Source organism: Hippopotamus amphibius, chromosome 7, assembly GCF_030028045.1.
Source record: "Hippopotamus amphibius kiboko isolate mHipAmp2 chromosome 7, mHipAmp2.hap2, whole genome shotgun sequence".
Lineage (NCBI taxonomy): Eukaryota > Metazoa > Chordata > Mammalia > Artiodactyla > Hippopotamidae > Hippopotamus > Hippopotamus amphibius.
This window is the reverse complement of record NC_080192.1, coordinates 118,323,972-118,342,564: the sequence shown is the minus strand read 5'-3', so window position 1 is coordinate 118,342,564 and position 18,593 is coordinate 118,323,972. Positions and strand designations below refer to the sequence as shown.

Below are 18,593 nucleotides of genomic sequence, written 5' to 3'. Positions count from 1 at the left end.
CCAAGGAAGATGGGTCTGTGGTTTATCTTACCACTCTCCCTTCAACAAATTCATCTTACTTCACAAGAGTCCATTGGGAATGGCCTCCAAAGAAAACAACCAGTTGGCTGATATGAACTGATTGCGTGACTGTCAGAGCAATAAAGCCTTGCCCTTTCCCCTTCTCCATCAAAAGCTTAGCAAGGACATGCTTTCCCTACAGAGCCTGATAACAGCCGTCCCAAAGGATGGATTGCACATGGATTACAACTAATTGGGGTCAAGAAGAGATTGCCTGCAGTTTTGCCAAGAGTTCTTCTGAGAAAGTGCATGTTCCCCCAGATATTTTCCTGCCCTCTATGGTACGAGTTCCTACCTTCTACAGACTTCTGTCATTCAACAACTAAGAAACTATTAATTTCATTTCTTCTAAGGGCTGAAGGAGCTCATTAGTCCCTCAAAATATAACAGGGGAAAAATCTGTTCAGCCAAAATTCAAGCCTAAATTTAAAATCCAAACACTTGGACTTCCTAGGTGGCGCAGTGGGTAAGAATCCGCCTGCCAATGCAGGGGACATGGGTTCGATCCCTGCCCCAGGAAGATAGCACGTGCCACAGAGCAACTAAGCCCGTGCGCCACAACTATTGAGCCTGCAATCTAGAGCCGGTGAGCCACAACTATTGAGCCCATGTGCCGCAACTACTGAAGCCCACGCGCCTAGAACCCGTGCTCTACAACAAGAGAAGCCACAGCAATGAGAAGCCTGCGCACCACAATGAAGAGTAGCCCCCACTCGCCACAACTAGAGAAAGCCCGTGTGCAGCAACGAAGATCCAACACAGCCAATAAAATAAATAAATATATAAATAAATAAATTTATTTAAAAAAAAAAAACCAAATACTTGAAGTGGTCATGATGTCCACATGCTACAAAAATATAACCTTCTTTCAAAAAAAATCTTGGTGATTGCACTATTTTATGCAGAATGCTGTTCAGTCTAGTCATTTCAAACTCTCAAAACTTTATACACACAAGGAAAGCAAACTGAAAGCAAAAGTCACTCAGTTTACTCTTATTTCTAAGATTAGCTTCAACCTCCCTGGTTTTCAACACTAATGCCGGTGTCCAGACTACTAGATGCAGCCACAACAAGGGATTTCCTCAGTCACATACAGAACCTGGACTAAATTACTCCGGAGGGATGTGTGCCATTTCTAAGTTTGTGGTTGGCTTCACTGTGTTTAAAGCAAAGGTTATTAGACACTAATGCTGCACAGATTTTCTAAATACTCTGTGTTGCCAATGGCAGAGCCAGATGTGAACCACATCAGGAGAGACATGCGTGACAGCGTTTTCCTAAATGCCCGTGATGAATTATAAGTTGCAAAGGAGAAAATTGCAACTGTGTGGTGCCAGGGTAATTTCCTCCAAATACCATTCCCAGCAGGTCATTTTCCCATCAGGGAGCGCCAGGGCTCTCTTTTGTGTGAAATCTAAAGACTGGTATTAAAGACCTCAGTCGTCTGCCTGCCCTAACTTGAGACCGGCCAAAAGGATCCCTACACCCCAGGACTCTTTATTCTCCTCCTATATGCATTGCTTGGGTGGCTCCCTCTGGAATCCATGGCTCCAACGTCCATCAAAACCTGGCTCAAACCTCATTATTGTCAAGGCACCTTCCCTATCCAGCCCCTCTCCGTGCTGATCCTTCTCCTGTACTTGGCGTTCCCTGTAGTTGTCTGTAAGTTGTCACTCTGACTATTGGTGAGGCCACTGGAAAGCTTAGCATCAAATATGTGTCCCCTTAAAGCAGGTATGTGGAATGGACTCCCTGGTGTGCATTTTCTGTACTTCCTTCTTCCCATTTCACTGTAAGTCTCACCCTTGATTTTGCTTTGCTTTTTCATCACTTCTAAGTTGTTACCTTGCTCTAACTTATCTATTTTACGTGATATCTTGAATCTTTTCTGGATCAAAGCAGAGTATCACTGTGATTTTTTGGACCTTATTAGTATGTGCTCTTCCCTTAGTACGTGTCCTTTCTGAGGGTGTTCATATGCTCCCCCGAGGAAAAAATTATCTCAGAAGCAAGCTATCGTCTTCTATTCTAATTTTAGAAACTACCATTTTTTGTTATTCCTTTGATTAAAATATTACATGTACAAGATCTTTTACATATATTTTCTGAACCCAGAATAATTATCTTTTGTTATACACAAAGAACCACATAATCAGAAAAATTATATGGTTGGCCTAATGTCACCCAGCTAGTAAGGCAGAGCCAAGACTCAAACCCAGGTCGGCCTAACTCCATATCTTTTGACTCTGCATCCACTGAAAGTTTAGCCCCAGAATAGGCACTTGGTGGTCTGGACCAATTGACTGTTGAAGTACGATGACCTGGAAAACTTGGTCCAAAATTGAATAAAACCCTGGAGGCAAAGCTATCTCAAAAGTTGAACTTATAAAACTGAATTGTAAAACTAACTGGGTTCATAAAAAGACTGAAGACAGCCTAAGTAGGTCTCTCTGAGAAAGTCGGACCTATGAAGGTAACCCACATATAGGGTGTGGGGTGAACACAATACTGAAAGAGATCCCACATGCTGATGTCCACGTGCGGATACAGAGAAAAGAGTGGATGGGGCACACTGGTTGGGTTTAGGTCCAGGGCAAACTGATTCCACTGTGCAACCATCACAACAATTCTAGAGCTTCACTGAGGGTAACCTGGGTGGTGATCTCCGGTGGGGGGGTCTGACAAAGTGGAATAGACAGACTTTTTACATCTGAAGCCAGAATACAGAATCTTCTTTCACTGCAAACCTTCACACACGTTATTTTCTCTATAACACTTTCCCTAACTCCTCCTCTATGTTTCATGTTCATATAATATTTACCACATGCTATTATACCAATGTGTCTGGGTCTGTCTTCCCCACTAAACCACCAGCCACTCAAAGACTATCATATAATCTTTTGGAAACATCACACATATGCACTTCCCCCCAAACTGATCTAAAGATTGGATACAATTCCAATTAAAAGGTCAGATAGAATTGGTGAGGAACTTAACCAATAATTCTCAAATTTATGTGGAGAAGCAAAGGTCTAAGAATGAACAAAGCACTCCGTAAGAGGAATATCAAGACTTATTACAATGCTGCAGTAATGAAGACCGTGTTTGCTGGCACAGAGATGGACAAACTGCCCACTGGAATAGACGAGAGAACTCAGAAACAGAGACAGAAAGAGGAGAGAGGGGTGCGTCCTTCAGATATGACGGAGAAAGCACTGCAGATCACTAAGGAAACAGTGAATTCTTCAATAAATGGTACAGAGTCAACTGGTTACCTAGATGAGAAAAAACAAAAAAACAACTGTAATCAGACCCTGCTTCATACCATACAGAAAAATCAAATCCTGGTGGGTTGAGAACTTACATGTAAAAGGCAAAGCTCTAAAATTTTTGAAGAAACTGTAGGAGAGTATCTTTAGGACCTCAGGGTGGCAAACATTTCTTAAACACAACATGAATGTACAAACTACAAAAGAAAAAAAGTTATAAATTTGGCTGCTTTCAAATTAAGAACTTCTGTTTCACAATAGATCCTATGATGAAAGTCATCAGAAAAGCCACAAACCAGAAGATATTTGCAATGTGTATAACCAACAAAACATACATAAAGACGGTTTTTTAATCTTCAAAATCCAATAATTAAATGAATAAATAGAAAGCCAACAGGCCAGTAGAAAAATGGGCAAAAGACAGGAACAGGCAGTTCACAGAGTATTAAACTTGAGTCATCCAAAAACACATCAAAGAACACTCAGCCTCGTAGTAATCAGGGGAACTAATTAAGACATCAGTGAGATTCCACTTGTCGCCCACTGGATTGGCAAAAATTAAAAAGTCGGACACTGTCAAAGTCTTGGAGAGGGTGTGAGTCAACCAGAATTTTTATACACTGTTGGCAGAAGTCTAAATTAGTCCGATTCCTTTGGAAAAAAATAAATTGAACGTTCACATACTTTACAGTCTAGTAATTCTACCCTAGAGAAACTCTTGCACACATACCTAAGATTCACGTGATTCTACTTCTTTCTCAGTATAAACTCTAGAGATTCTTTTGCACAAGCACTTGTGTATAGGAATGCTCATAGCAACATTGTAATAACAACCGGACAACCCTTGTCCAAAAGAGCTGGGGAATGAAGAAACATTTGTTTAATACTCTGGGCAGTAAAATGTTACATACCATAGCGAAAATGATGAACTCCTTGCCACACAGATGAATCTTAGAAACATAATATTGAGTGAAAAAAAGCAAGTGAAAAGAAGACTGGGTATGGTATAGTATAATACCATTTTTATAAAGCTGGCAAAATTAAATAGTCTATTACTTGATGTTGTATACGTATGTGCTAACTTACTTTTTAAAACCAGGGTTTTATAGAAATAAAATTCAGATGCTAGTCACTTCTTGGGGTAGGCAGGGTGTGGTACAGGAAGGGAGCCCACCAGCTGAAGCAACAGTATTAGCCATGATGTCTAAGGCCCACAGATCTTCCTGTTGCTATTCCAGTTCATCATCACCTGTGTGATAGTCACATTCTTTTTCAATATCAACTATGACATAAAAATATAAAAGGAAAAATCAGGTGGCCAGGCTCTTCCGAGAACACGGAAACAAGATTCTTCCAGTCACTGATGATTTTGCCAGTGCCCACAGCCTCGCCAACACCTAATGTTAGAGGGGGACAGGGCAGTGAGGTCCCCTAGGCCCATCACTAACTTTACAGATGAGGAAACGGAGGCTCAGCGAGCAGAGGCGACTGTTCCACGGTCACCAGGCAGAGGCAGGAGCCACATCCAGGTCTTCTGACACTTCTTGCCTTGCGCCGAGCCCCCGGCCATGCCCTTTGGCCTGGAGGATGATAAAAAGAAAAGGAAGCTCTCATTTTCTTTATCGTTGCCTCTCTAAGACCTGGCACAAGGCCTGACCAGTTGTTGGCTCTCGAAATATCTGTTCACTGGGTATTACGGAATTCTCGATAGATTGTCCACAAGGTGCCTCTCAAGTGGTAAAAGGTAGTTCCCTCTCCTGGTTCAAGATCTTCAAACCAGAGAGAAAAAAAAAAAAAGATTTCTGGAAGCAAACCAGAAGAAACGATCAGTCCTGGCATTAGCGGGCATTCCCAGAACTCACCTGTGTGGGCACACAGGAGGAGGCGTCTGAGGGAAGAGAGGCCAGATATCTCAGCAGTAGCCGTGGGTGGATGCCCCAGCTGGTCCCAGCAGGCCAGCCTCGCGTGACTGACTTCTTTAGCTTGAGGTGTAGAGTTCAGAAGAAAGGAGCCAAGCCCTGTGAATGTGTCTTTGTTGCCTCGGAGGCGAGGAGTTGCCAGGATCTGTGGTTTGGCTGTGGAATGAGCAGTGGAAGCACTTTCTCTTCCATTATATCTGCAATAACAGCCTGGCTGATCCCAGTCGTGTGAGTAAGTTCCTGGCAAGGCGAGCAGTTTCCATCTTACTTCACTGATGGCTTCCCTGAACCTCGGGTTTCCCCAGTCCCTGAAGTGTGTGTAGTGAAAGTCCCCTCAGGTATCATCATCATTATACTTTTTTTTTTTTTTTGGAAAAGGTTTATTGAATACTAACCATTTATTCATTTGCTTAAAATATTTGTTGGAACCCTACTATGTTCTATATGTTTTAAACATTTGTTAATATGATTATAACCTCTAGTTGAGTTTATCCACAAATTACAGATGAAAGGATTGAAGCTGTGTGAGTTTTGATAAGAAGTCCACAGTTGCAGAGTTGAATCAGTTACTATTGCTGTGGAATAAACCACCCCGAAATAGAGTATTAAGACAATAACAACATGTTAAGCTTAAAATTCTGTGCGTCAGCAATTTAGGATGGTTTTGCAGTGCTGGCTAAGTTACGCCGTACATTGGTGGTCAGCTCTGGGTTAATTAGGCAAGAAGCCGAATGGATCACTGGCTGGTGACTGGAGTCCCTCAGGTCCCCTACACGAGATCTCCCATCTTCCAGGAGACTGACGTGGCCTTGTTCTCACTGTGGATGCAAGAATCCAAAAGCAAATTAGCCCAATTAAGTATCAATATTCTTCCTCCCCTGGACCTTCCCTACCACCAGAAAGCTGACCCAGGGTCCTCGTTTATGGGGACTTGGCAACCAGCCTCCATCTCAAAAACCCAGTAAAGGCTCTAACTTCCCATGAGTTTTATTTGGCCATTTATATTATACCTGTTTACGGTTCAGCAACTTTTGTCATTGCGACATATCTCCCCGGATCTTTTGTATCTCTACCTTGGGCTCTTGATTACTTTTGAAATTAATTCCAAAATGTTTTGTCATAATTTTTAAAAATAGACTCTGTTTTCTTAGAGAAGTTTTAGGCCCATAGCAAAATTGAGTGGAAAGTACAGAGGGTTCACCCTGTCCCCAAACATGCTTATCCTCCCCCACTGTCAACATCAACCACCAGAGTGGCACAGTGGTTACAGCTGAGGAACCTACACTGACCCATCATTATCACTCATCGTCCTTAGTTCACATTAGGGTTCCCTGTTGGTGTGGAACGTTCTGTGGGTTTTGACAAATGAATGATGGCATATATCCACCATAGTGATATCATACAGAATAGTTCCACCACCCTAGAAATCCACTGTGCTCCATCTATTCACCCCTCCCTCCTCACTAGCCCCTGGCAACCACAGATCTTTTTTTTTACCATCACCATAATACTGCCTTTTCCAGAACGTCATAGTTGGAATCATACAATACGTAGACTTTTCAGATCGACTTCTTTCACTTAGTAATAATATGCATTTAAGGTTCCTCTAAATCTTTTCATAGCTTAATAGTCCATTTCCTTTTAGCACAAAATAATATTCCATTGTTGGGATGTACCACAGTTTATCTATTCACCTACTAAAGGACGTCTTGGTTGCTTCCAAGTTTTGGCAATTATAAAAAAAAATCTTCTATAAACATCAGTGCGCAGATTTTTGTGTGGACATAAGTTTTCAACTCACTTGGGTAAATACCAAGGAGCACAATTGCTGAATCATGTGAAACTGCCACACTGTCTTCCAAGTGGCTGTACCTAACTGAGTCACTTTGCTGCAGAGCAGAAATTAGCACAACATTGTAAATCAACTATACTTCAATAAATAAAAAAAAAAAGTGGCTGTACCATTTTGCATTCCCATGAGCAATGAATGAGAGTTCCTGTTGCTCCACATCCTGGTCAGCATTCTGTGCTTGTCAGTGTTTCGAATTTTGGCCATTCTAATGGGTGTGTAATGTTGTTTTAATGTCATAATTTTATCAGCTAGACTGCAGCGTTTTTCTGGAGCTTGTACTTCATTTGATATTTGTTTTTCCTGTTCCTTTCCTTCTTTCTTCTTACAATATCTTTGTCCATTACAAGATGTTATGGTCATTCCTTTTTTATTTCTTTTTATAGAAGCAGGTGATATTTTCCTGTATCAGCTTTTTGTTTTCTTACTCATTTACTTTCCTGTGTTAGTCCACCACTTACACTGAAAGTGATGATGTGGAAGGAAGGGGAGAGATAAGACACTTCCGTAGTTATTTTCCTTTCAGTCCCTTCTTACTCATCAGGAAGCTGATAGTGTAGGTAGAATGTGTGCATATCAAGAAGTAAAGAGAAAAGAGCTGAGTTTGTTGTGTGCAGTGTTTCTACTATTCTGGTAAAGACAAAACATATCTGCATGTATGAGCTACAAAGTATGAATTGTGTAATTTCAGTGATTGTGCATATAAGTTAAATGCTCTTATATTTAATAATTTAAAACAGGCATTGCACAATATAAGGATGAATAGTAAAATTCAGGCAAATAATATTAAATTTTAATTTTTCTTTACTTAGAAAAACATTAACTAGTAAATAAAAAAGCACCATAAGTCAAAAGAGAGAGAACACAGGAGAAAGGAAAAAGCTTTATATTTTAGGATCTTTAAGGGCACTTTCCCCCTGATTTTTGAACAAGGGTCTTGCATTTTCACTTTGCACTCGGGCCCCAACAAATTCGATAGCCAGCCCTGCACAGGAGGTTAGTGTTGAAAAGACCCTAGAGATTATCTAGCTCAATCCCTCCATCAGACAAGGAAGATGAGGCTCAGAGAGATGAAGTGACATCTTGCTTAGGAAATGAAAAGGGAAGGGTAGGATGGGAGGAGCTTCAGCCATCTTCAGATCTTAAGCAGTGAGCAGATGGTTTACTGAAACATGCTAAATCCAGAGGGACCCACATCTCCAGATCTGTCCTTGTCCAGGTTCTCTGGAGCCCACTCCCTCCCACGGTGATCCCTGGGTTCCCAGAGCCAGCCTTGTCTCCAGGGTTCAAGGGCAGTGGAGCCAAGCTCCCAGCATTCTCTGCAGCTCTGCATATCTTGGCCACATTCCCACCATCCTGGATTCCCCCGCTAGGCATCACTCCCACACATTCAACAGCCAGGCAAGATTTTATACCACCAATTGTGTCCCACCAGCCTTGGGCACCTGGGGACTTTCAACAGAATGTTGGAAATGTTCAGCTTCTCGTAAGTCCATAATGTCTTTAAAAGTTTGGGAAATGCTGTATAGCACAGGGAACTCTTCTCAATACTCTATAATGACCAATATGGGAAAAGAATCTTAAAAAAGAGTGGATATATGTATGTGTATAACTGATTCACTTTGCTGTACAGCAGAAACGAATACAACATTGTAAATCGACTATATTCCAATAAAATTTTTTTAAATAAATAAAAATAAAACGGATACTTTAAAAAAAAGTTGGGGAAATGAACTGTTCGAGGTGGGATTGAGGGGAGAATGGGGAGTCCTGATGAAGTGTCCTGAATCTTCCTCCCTTGGGCAAATGTCTTCTTTTCTATGAAGAAACAACAGTAGGGAAAAGAATAGAATGCCAGGGGGACTGAATTGGGAAAGATGTGACGTCTTTTCCTGTTGTTCTGGTAAAATCCTTGCTGTGAGGCTTAGAAATGCTGATTTTGAAATATTTAACAATTTCTTTCCAAGGAAACTGATTGAATAACACATACAACAAGAGTCTCTTATCAAATGCTATGTCATCTGATAGTCCAGCCAACCCCACACACACACATCTTGTTTTCGCTTCTACAGGGAATAAGGAAAACATGGACACTTTTCCTCAAATTACAGTGAGATTAATTTTACCCTCCCCTACATCCCTAGAGCCCAAGTCGCTCCCAAAACACAGCAACGTTTGAAAGGACACCATGTACCATTTCCTTGCTTTGGGTGGAAACATGATTTTGAACTCCACCCTGCCTTCTCTCCACTTTCATTAAAACCCTAGAAGGACATTTTCTTCGAATGATATGTTTTCTGGGATTTCTTGATGTTGCCTGAAAAGTATTCTTTCAAAACACTTTGGCCCAGGCCATGACTAGCGTGCAGTGGCAAAGCCAATTGGGACTGTGGTTGCGTAGAAGGGGAAAGGGCCTCCCCATCCCCAGGGACCACCACACCCTCTCCCAGCTTTCAGGCTGCTCACGCTTTCTTTGGGGAATGTCCTTTCCAGCCACCACCAGTCACAGGGTTTACAAACAAGCTCACAGCCTCTGGCTTCTGTGCTGTGGGGACAGCTTCAGACTCCATCCCTGACCCTCTGGCCCTGCCTGGATCGCACCTCTCCCACGCAGCCCTCCCACCAGACCTTCGCGTTGGTCAGGCTCTTTCTGTCCATCGGCTCCTTCATGCTGGACTTTAGGATTCAGAATTCAGTCCTCCTGCCCAGTTCTCCTTATGCTCTTGCAAAAACCAGTTGAAGGGAATTCCCTGGTGGTCCAGGGCTCGGTTAGGGTTAGGACTCAGTGCTTTCACTTCAGGGGGCCCAGTTTTGATCGCTGGTTGGCGAACTAAGATCCTGCAAGCCGCCGGCACAACCAGAAAAAAAAAAGGACCAGTTCATATGCAACAGCCCCTCCAGGTCTTCCTCACTGCTCCCAAACCCATCCTAGAGCATCTGAGCAAGGCCAGGATTCCAGCACATTTCCTTGCCCTTGTCTTTGCTTCCCCCACTCAGGAACAAGGACATATTTTTCTATGCCTCCCCATCCACCCCAATGCTTAGCTCAGAATGGGTATATAGGTACACAGCAGGTGTTCAATAACGATTAGCTGTACAAATTAAAAGTTCTCTGGAACTTCCCTGGTGGTGCAGTGGTTAAAACTCTGCCTGCCAATGCAGGGAAATGGGTTCACTCTCTGGTCCAGGAAGCTCCCACATGCCGTGGAACAGCTAAGCTGGTACGCCACAACTACTGAGCCTGCATGCCTAGAGCCTGTTCTCTGCAACTAGAGAAGCCACCGCAATGAGAAGCCCAATGCACTGCAACAAAGAGTAGCCCCCACTCGTGGCAACTAGAGAAAGCCCGCACACAGCAATGGAGACCATATGCAGCCATAAATAAATTAATTAATGAAAAATAAATTAAAGATAAATAAAAGTTCTCCACTGCAAGCACAGCGTTCTTTAACATAGCTGCACAAAAACTCAGTAAACATATGGGGTGGGAACTTCGATTTCAGTTCAATAAATGTCTCTCAGACCCCCTGCCCCGCATCACTGCAAAAGCCATAAGCAAGGTTGTCACACCCCTGAGATCTGAAAAGTCACGTGGGCTGCTCTGCCCAGCTGTAGGGCACTCGGGGCTGTCGTGGAGCTTTGAACAAATCCTGGGATTATTTATAATTGAAAAGCAGTCTCGGCGAGGCTTCAGAGCCATGAAGGAGTTTATTCTTCTCCACCCCACGTGCTTCCCTCTGTCCTCTCGCCTCCCTATCTGGCCTGACATCCTGCCACACTCACAGCAGGCCCTCTAGCTTGCGGGGGCCTCAGAGCACCTGGGCTGGGCCAGCGGCCGCCTTCCCACCGGGTCGTTCCAGGAGTCTGGAATCACAGACCACCCTGAACGCCCACACATACCCTCCTGACTGGGACGGAGCATCCAAGGAGGAGAATGGCCAGCTGAGGCGGAAACTCCACAAGACTGACTGACTCCAGGCTTGTCTCAGTGGGGGCTGCAGAGCTGAGACTGAAATGGAGGCCGCTGGGGGGGCCTGGGGGGGGGGCGTTCAGGCCTGTGTCCACCCACGGGACCACCTCCCTCCCCGTCCCCTGGGCCCCCCGGCCTGCCCCGCCCGTGAACACAGCAAGCTCTTAGTCCTCCAACGGGAATCATGCCCAGGCCAGGTGACTAAGACAGTGAAATCATAAAGAACATTAGCCCTGGAGAGGCAGGTAGAGACCTTCTAAGCTGGTGAAAGTAGAGCTACTCTAGCTGCAGAGTCCTTTCTTCAAAAGAATCTTACCAGAAAACCCAACGAGCAAAAGGGATGAAACCCCAGGAAGAACAGCCCACACTTCCGCCCTCTGCTTTTGCATCTGTGGAGTGAAGGTGTTTTCATCTTTATCTCCCTTCCATCCTGACCAGCATCTGTGGAGTGAAGGTGTTTTCATCTTTATCTCCCTTCCATCCTGACCAGCTGGGGCCCCCGATATCTCGAAGCCCACCTCTGGAGTTGCCCTCAGGGACGCTAACGCCAGCAAAGCCAGGCCAGCAGGCAGTCTCCTCTTGCCTGTGCATGAATGGTGTTTACGGAAAGCCTTAGAGGATGGGCACACGGATGACAGCGTTAGTCAGAATATTCTTTCTTGAGAGTGGTAGAAGCCCAGTACGAGCAAGCGTAATTAAAATGGGGCTTCATTGGAAAGGTCCCGGAGCAACCAAACCCAAGTCTGGGCTCTCAGTGCCTGGAGTTGGGCATCAAGGCCATGAAGACCCCTCTCTCTCTGCCTCCCCTCTCTCCTTACCTCTACTTGGCTGTATTCCCTCCAGTGCAGATGGGTTTTCTCTGTGTGACTGAAAGCATAGCCTGGGGAGCTCTAGATTCCCAAACATCCCTCCAACCTCCCTGAGTGAAGATGACTTCACTGCTAGCTCTTAGAACAGTTCAAGGAAAGGCCTCCAGTTGGCTCAGATTTTGTCATGCACCCATCCCTGAACAAATCACTGTGGTCCAAAGGATGGGTATCCTGTCCAGGAGCGTGGGGTTCTGGAATTGGCAGTCCCTGAGAACTGCAGGGAAGGGGGACTGGGAGAAATAGTTCCCCAAAGAAAGGGTGGGGCTGTTAGGGTAATGATGGTGAAGAGCCCAGATTCTTAACATTGTGACAAAGACTCTTGGAAACAGAGCCCTAACCTAAAGGAGTGATTCCCCATGAGTTCAACTGCAAGTATTAGAGACTGGGGCAAAGAGGGCCTTGCAGAGCCCCCCAGGGCCACCCACAGAGGGAGCCTTCTACACTCCCCCCCTACACAACCAGAGCTAAGCCCAAGCATTAGCTGGGAGCATGTGTGTTGCTTTTCCTTTTAAACTTAATTCAACTTGAAAAGACTCTTCATCTTATCTTGTGCAAGTGAGCAAGGGAGAGTGTGTTGGTTCAGTGGTGCAATAAATAACCTCTCGTTATGAGAAACACGATGCCTCAGTCCCTGAACCATTTGGTAACCATAATCTGACATTACAGAAGCTTTTCTTGTGAGACCAGAGATATCTGAGCCACTTCCCTTTTCAAACAACTTCAGCTAATGGCTTTCCATGCTATTAGTGGAATGAGTCCAAGCTATCTTTGATTTGTGGTCGCTTGACTGGATCCTGAAAGGGGAGGCTCAGCTTTGGGAGGAGGAATAATTGCCTGGGAACACTGCAGAGTGATACAATTCCTGTGGAGTTGGAGGAACCACAGATTTGGAGAAATCTGACTCCTCTGCAGAGATGAAAACGTTTGTCAAGGTTTCTCACTCCCATGCTGGCCCCTTCCTCACTCTGATGGCCCACTTCAGCCCTCTCTGCCTCCCCAATGTTCTTGATGGTGGGAATGTTCTCTTAGGAAGAAGGGGTTCTTCTCAGATCCTAAGACACAAGGCCAGAAGCCATTTAGAAAACGATCCAGCCGCACAGCCTGGCTGGCAGGTCCAACGACTGTATCCTTAGGCAAACATCAGTCCTGGGAGTGCACCTAAGACTCGGCCGATGAATTTCAAACTCTGACTCCAGTCACTGCAGGGCAGTTAGGGTGGGAGCACAGCAGTGTGTGTGACCATTAAACAAAGTTTCTCTTTCTAGAAGAAAGAGAGACACCATTTTGTAAAGCCGTCTGACCCACCTGCATGCTTCTGGGAGAATCTGCAGGCCCATTTTAGGAGTCCTTGGTTCCATCTGATCTAAAAGAAAATGACAGGAGAACGTGACACTGTACTAAGCACACTTCACAGGGCGGAAGAGAGAACACCAGTGGGACAGCATTTGTTTTGACGTTGAAAACCTGGCTTCATTTTCTGAACCATAACAAGCAGAGGTTATCTCAGGCTTGGAAGGGACTTTTCCTTTTTAATAAACTTTTGATTTTGGAATAAATTTAGATTTACAGAAAAGTTGCAAATGTGGTGCCGACAGTTCCCATATACCCTTCGCCCAGTGTCCGCTAATGGTAACATCTTTCCCCACCACGCTGCATTCGTCAAAGTTAAGAAATTAACACTGGTACCCTGCCATCAGCTACACTCCAGACATCAGTCAGATTTCACCCTTTTCTCCATTACCGTTCCAGGATCCCACACTGGGAGGTGGATGCTGGGAGGGGACGGCCCTCCGTGGATGCGTCCTCTTCAGGCTACATCAGTCCTGTGGCCTCCCCAGCTCTGAGCCTCAGCATCAGCTGCCGTTGTCATCACATCCGTGGTGTTGATTTTCTTAAAGAGGTGGCTTCTGTGTTTCTATTACAATGGAAATGAACCCAGATGGCCCCGTGCTTCAAGAGAAAGAAAGCAAGAGCAAGAAACGTGGTGAGTTGAATCTCAAGGAAGCTTCATTTTCCCTAATAACAGGAAAGGACATGAATGCACACCCTGAAAACTGCCTGTGGTCCTCTGTGACTATTGTTCACGTGACACAGTCCTCACCACTGATTTGGCGACAGAAAGGAGGGATGTGGGTCAGGAGGAAAGTCAATCAACAGGGAAGTAGATGTGTGAAGGGAAAGGATGGTTTAATCTCCACCTGCCCTGGGTTCCCTTCCCCAGGCCAAATTCATGTCACTGCCCAGGGATGGCTCTGTCACCTCCTGGACACAGCCATCCAGTAGGCTCTACACAGCTGGATCTACTCTGGGAAGGAATTTCCAGAACTGCCAATTCCACTTCAGAAGAGGTTCTGTGAGCAGAGAGAGGCTCTTCCACATCTTGTGTATCCTCCCTAACATACAGGCCTGCTGGAGGCACAGTGAGGATCTGTCTGGTTCTTCTCTACATCCCCATCCCAGTTCTCTGTGAGTCACACATCCTCTGGCACATGAGCTAGAATTCTGAGCTCAAACCTCCCCCACCCCAAGCCAAGTGATGACAGGTCCCCCAACTCCTCCTCCTTCTTCTCCTCCCCTTTCCTATCCTACCCCATCACCCCAAACTTGAAGGCTTTAGAACCTATAGAGTGTGACCACATCAGGTGTTGAGGTGGTGACCAAACCAAGTCTCTAAGTGCCCCACTAATGTGCTGAGTCCTACATGCTGCATCACCAGAGCAAACCCAGGGGGAGCGGGACCTTGGGTGAAAGGAGTGAGCACTGGACCAGGAGTCAGAGGATCTGGACTCCAGTCTTGATTCCAGTGCGATGCAGTGTCGGGCAAATCACCTAACCCCTCTAAGCCTGAGCTATCTCAGCTATCAAATCCGGTACATTTTCCCTGCCTTGCCAACCTCCTGATTCCTGTGATGTATAAAGATGATCGAAGGACTTCCCTGGTGGTCCAGTGGTTAAGACTCCACACTCCTAATGCAGAGGCCCCGGGTTCGATCCCTGGCCAGGGAACTAGATCCCACATGCCGCAACTAAAAAGGTCCTGCACACGGCAATGAAGATCCCGCATGCCGCAACTAAGACCCAGCACAGCCAAATAAATAAATAAATGATGATCGAGCCACAAATAAATAAATAAAGATGATGGAGCTACAGAGTCAGTTTCATGACTTGTCCCTTCACTCTCAAGTCCAAGTTATATCCTTCTCTACATGCCCAGAACAGCCCAACTTTCTCCACCATTGCCCCAACATCACGTTCCCTGCACCTCTACTTCTAATACAACTGCCTTGAGGACAGCATACTCAGCTCAGAACATGGGGCCCAGCCAATACATGAGGACTTACCTGAGGCAGGAGTAGGTCTGAGGGCTCTTCTGTGGCCCAGGACAGACCCTAAATCCCAGAGTTGATGGTGGGAGCGGTGTCTCCCTAAGGAGACTCAAAGATACTTCTCTCAGACGAGCAGAGAAGGCTGAGCCACAGGCTTTAAAAATATTCCAGAGAAATAAACCTTCAGCCTGACGTGTTATTGCTGAAGCTGAGGTCCAATAGTTAGTGGCCGGGTCAGGAGGTCTCCCAGGGCTTTTCATGGACATGGGCTCGTTCTGAAGCGCTGGGAACCTACCAAACCAGGGGATGGCCAAGCTCACAACAGGCAAAAGGGCAAACAAATCATATGAAAAAAGTGACAAAATCAAGAGAGGGAGACAAAACCAACTTTGGGACTGGCCAGTGGGACCCTGGTAAGAAAAGATTCCTCCTCCAGAATTTGGGTGGTATCTGTCATAAGATTATGAAACACTGTGGAACTTGTGGTTCCTGTAACTTGTCTGCCTCTGAGGAGCTAATGTTTACTGATTTTCTTCTGTAAGAGGCAGAATCATCAATTTGGGTTGCCAGTGTTGAAAGTTCTCAGGTTTCTGGAAGACGCTTGAATGAAAAGAATTAGGCATCTCTATATTGGGTTTATTCTTAATCACAGAGGACGCTATAGTGACAGGCTTCACAAACATCCAAAACCTTATACTTTTTCAAATTCTCAGAGGTTGAAAGTGTCTGCAGGAACGAGCATTTGTGGAACACCAAATGTGTCAGGTGCTGAGCTGAGCCTTTCAGCAAGACAGCAGGAGGGCTTCCCTGGTGGTCCAGTGCCTAAGACTCTGCGCTCCCAATGCCGGGGGCCCAGGTTCCATCCCTGGTTGGGGAACTAGATCCCCCCTGCCACAACTAAGAAGTCCACATGCCGCAACTGAAGGTCCCTCGTGCTGCAACTAAGACCCAGCACAACCTAAATAAATAAATTAAAAAAAAAAAAAGACAGCAGGGAATTTAATCTGAGCAGGATCTCCAAAAATTATTACTATGCCCAAAGTTCCGCAGATAAAATAGAGCCAAAGTGAGATTCTGATTCATGTCTGTGTGTCTCAAGCTCCTAATCTTTCCGTGGCTCAAACTGCCTCTTTGTGACTGGTTTTTCTCCAACATTTTACATATTGGATTGTCCTACTGCATTATTTGAAACTTCCAAAACAATACTAGATAACGATACAAGTGGTCAGTGCTACTTATTCCTGATTTTAAAATGGATCCTTGATTTAATAGTTTGATATAGTCATCAGCATGTTCTAAAAGTTTTATTATATCCCTAATTTACATGGAATTTTTATTAATAGTTGTTGCTAGATTTTATCAAATGGTTGGTTTTACTTTCTACTGTTACTATAATATGGGTTTTTTTCCCTTTTAATCTAACACAGTAAATTTTTTTGATGAATTTCCGAATTTTAAACTATCTTTACAAACCTGAATGTCGTTACATTATTTTCTGTCTTTTTCTATGTTTTTTAAACACCCCCTGCCAGAAAGAAAGAAAGAAAGAAAGAAAGAAAGAAAGAAAGAAAGAAAGAAAGAAAGAAAGAAAGAAAGAAGGAAGGAAGGAAGGAAGGAAGGAAGGAAGGAAGGAAGGGAGGGAGGGAGGGAGGGAGGGAGGGAGGGAGGAAGGAAGGGAGGGAGGAAGGAAGGAAGGGAGGAAGGGAGGAAGGGAGGAAGAAGAGCTTTCTCATAATGGAATCACTACCTCAAGATTTGGTGAGTGTTCCAGCAGAATATGGTGACTTCCCTTTGGGGACATTGTAGAACCTCTGAATTGGATGGGTGGGGCAGGGTAAGGCCCTTCTAATTCAAAGAATCTACAATGTTAGATGGTCTATTTTAAAGGTATTTCAGAACTCCTTAGCTATTTCTACTCATTGCCTCTGTATTTCATCATATTCATAGGTGAACCAGGGACAGATGATTGGAAATCTCTCTCTCTCTCTCTCACACACACACACACGCACACACACACTTGCCAAACAACTCATGGATGGGATTATCCACGTTTCTTAATCTCTTTCGTCTTTTCTTAATGGGGTCAGTGGGAGGGCTGTGACTTATGCTCCTAAAGCACTGGTGTCTGAGAAATGTCACGGGCACAGGAAAGTCAGTGGTGAACAAGACAAGCGTGACTCTGTCCCACAGAACTTACTATGTCGTGGAGAAGAGAAATACTTCAACAGAATAAGAAGATGAGATTGGTTTCTGATTCACTAGAAATTGATTTAGCCCCCTTCCCTTCCACCTCTACTCACCCACTCGCTCTCTAGGGATCCGTGCCAGAGGGAGTTAGTGCAGTTTTCCTGTGTTTGTCCCGCAAAGAGTAATAGAACAGGAGGGCCAAGGAAACCACAGATTAATGAAAGATCCAGTAAGGTGCTGGTTGATAAAAGGTATCTGCTCAGGTAACTCTCCCCTCTCTAGCTCAGATTTTCCTTTTCACAGGAAATTCCATTGTCTAGCTTCATAGCTTAATTGAATACTTACTGCTTTAAAGTACCCAGCAAAACTAATATACCATTAAAAAGCCCCAAATTAGAATATTCTCTTGAGGTCTTTGCCCAAAATGCAACATCCTGCATCCTTGGTCCTTTCTTTTCTTCTGCCCCTCTGATGCCATTCTTGTGACCATAACAATATATCAAACACACACACACACACACACACGTGCATTTGCTTTCTCTACATCTCTAAAATTTCCTTGTATTCACTCCAGAAGGAAGTAGGAGCTGCTACTATTTCTGATATAGGAATAAGATGAGCTAATAAGAAGGATGGTCTTTTTACCCGTCCTCTCAGCAAAAATCAAAACACAGCTACAGCTCAATTTAAGCAAATACTTAAATGAAAACTCAGATTTATAGAAAATATGAAATTGAATTAATATTAAATCCATTGAATAGTCTTTATTTTTGAAAGCATTCAGAGTAGAATTCCTTTACTTAGCAAGCAGCCCTCACAACTATTTCCCAAAAATATTTGCTCTGGAAGAGAACATGTACCTGCCATTTGGCTTTTTCCCAGATTCGATACCAGAGATACGTAAAATCCGATAAGCAATGAGCAAAATGCAAAACCAGATTCTAGTTTCCTTAAAAAACTGAAGTAACAGTTCTGATCTGCTGCCATCTGAAATGCTGGGCTGCCACAAATGATTTTGAAAGATGGACTTTATCTGCCCCCTGCTGTATTCTGGGTAAATGACAGGACATCCTAATTTAGCAGCAGGAGAGAGCGCCAAATTTGGTGTGCACCAGCACCCCTTGCTAGAATAGAAAGGCTGTGG

At 44.4% G+C, this 18,593-nt stretch overlaps 1 non-coding gene across 1 annotated transcript; it reads left to right on the top strand.

Annotated features, from left to right (window-relative positions):
- The first annotated feature begins 14,869 nt into the window (after window positions 1-14,869).
- On the top strand, window positions 14,870-14,942 carry TRNAR-CCU (transfer RNA arginine (anticodon CCU)). The gene has a single exon. It is a non-coding gene; the product is annotated as a tRNA-Arg (tRNA).
- Window positions 14,943-18,593: the final 3,651 nt, after the last annotated feature.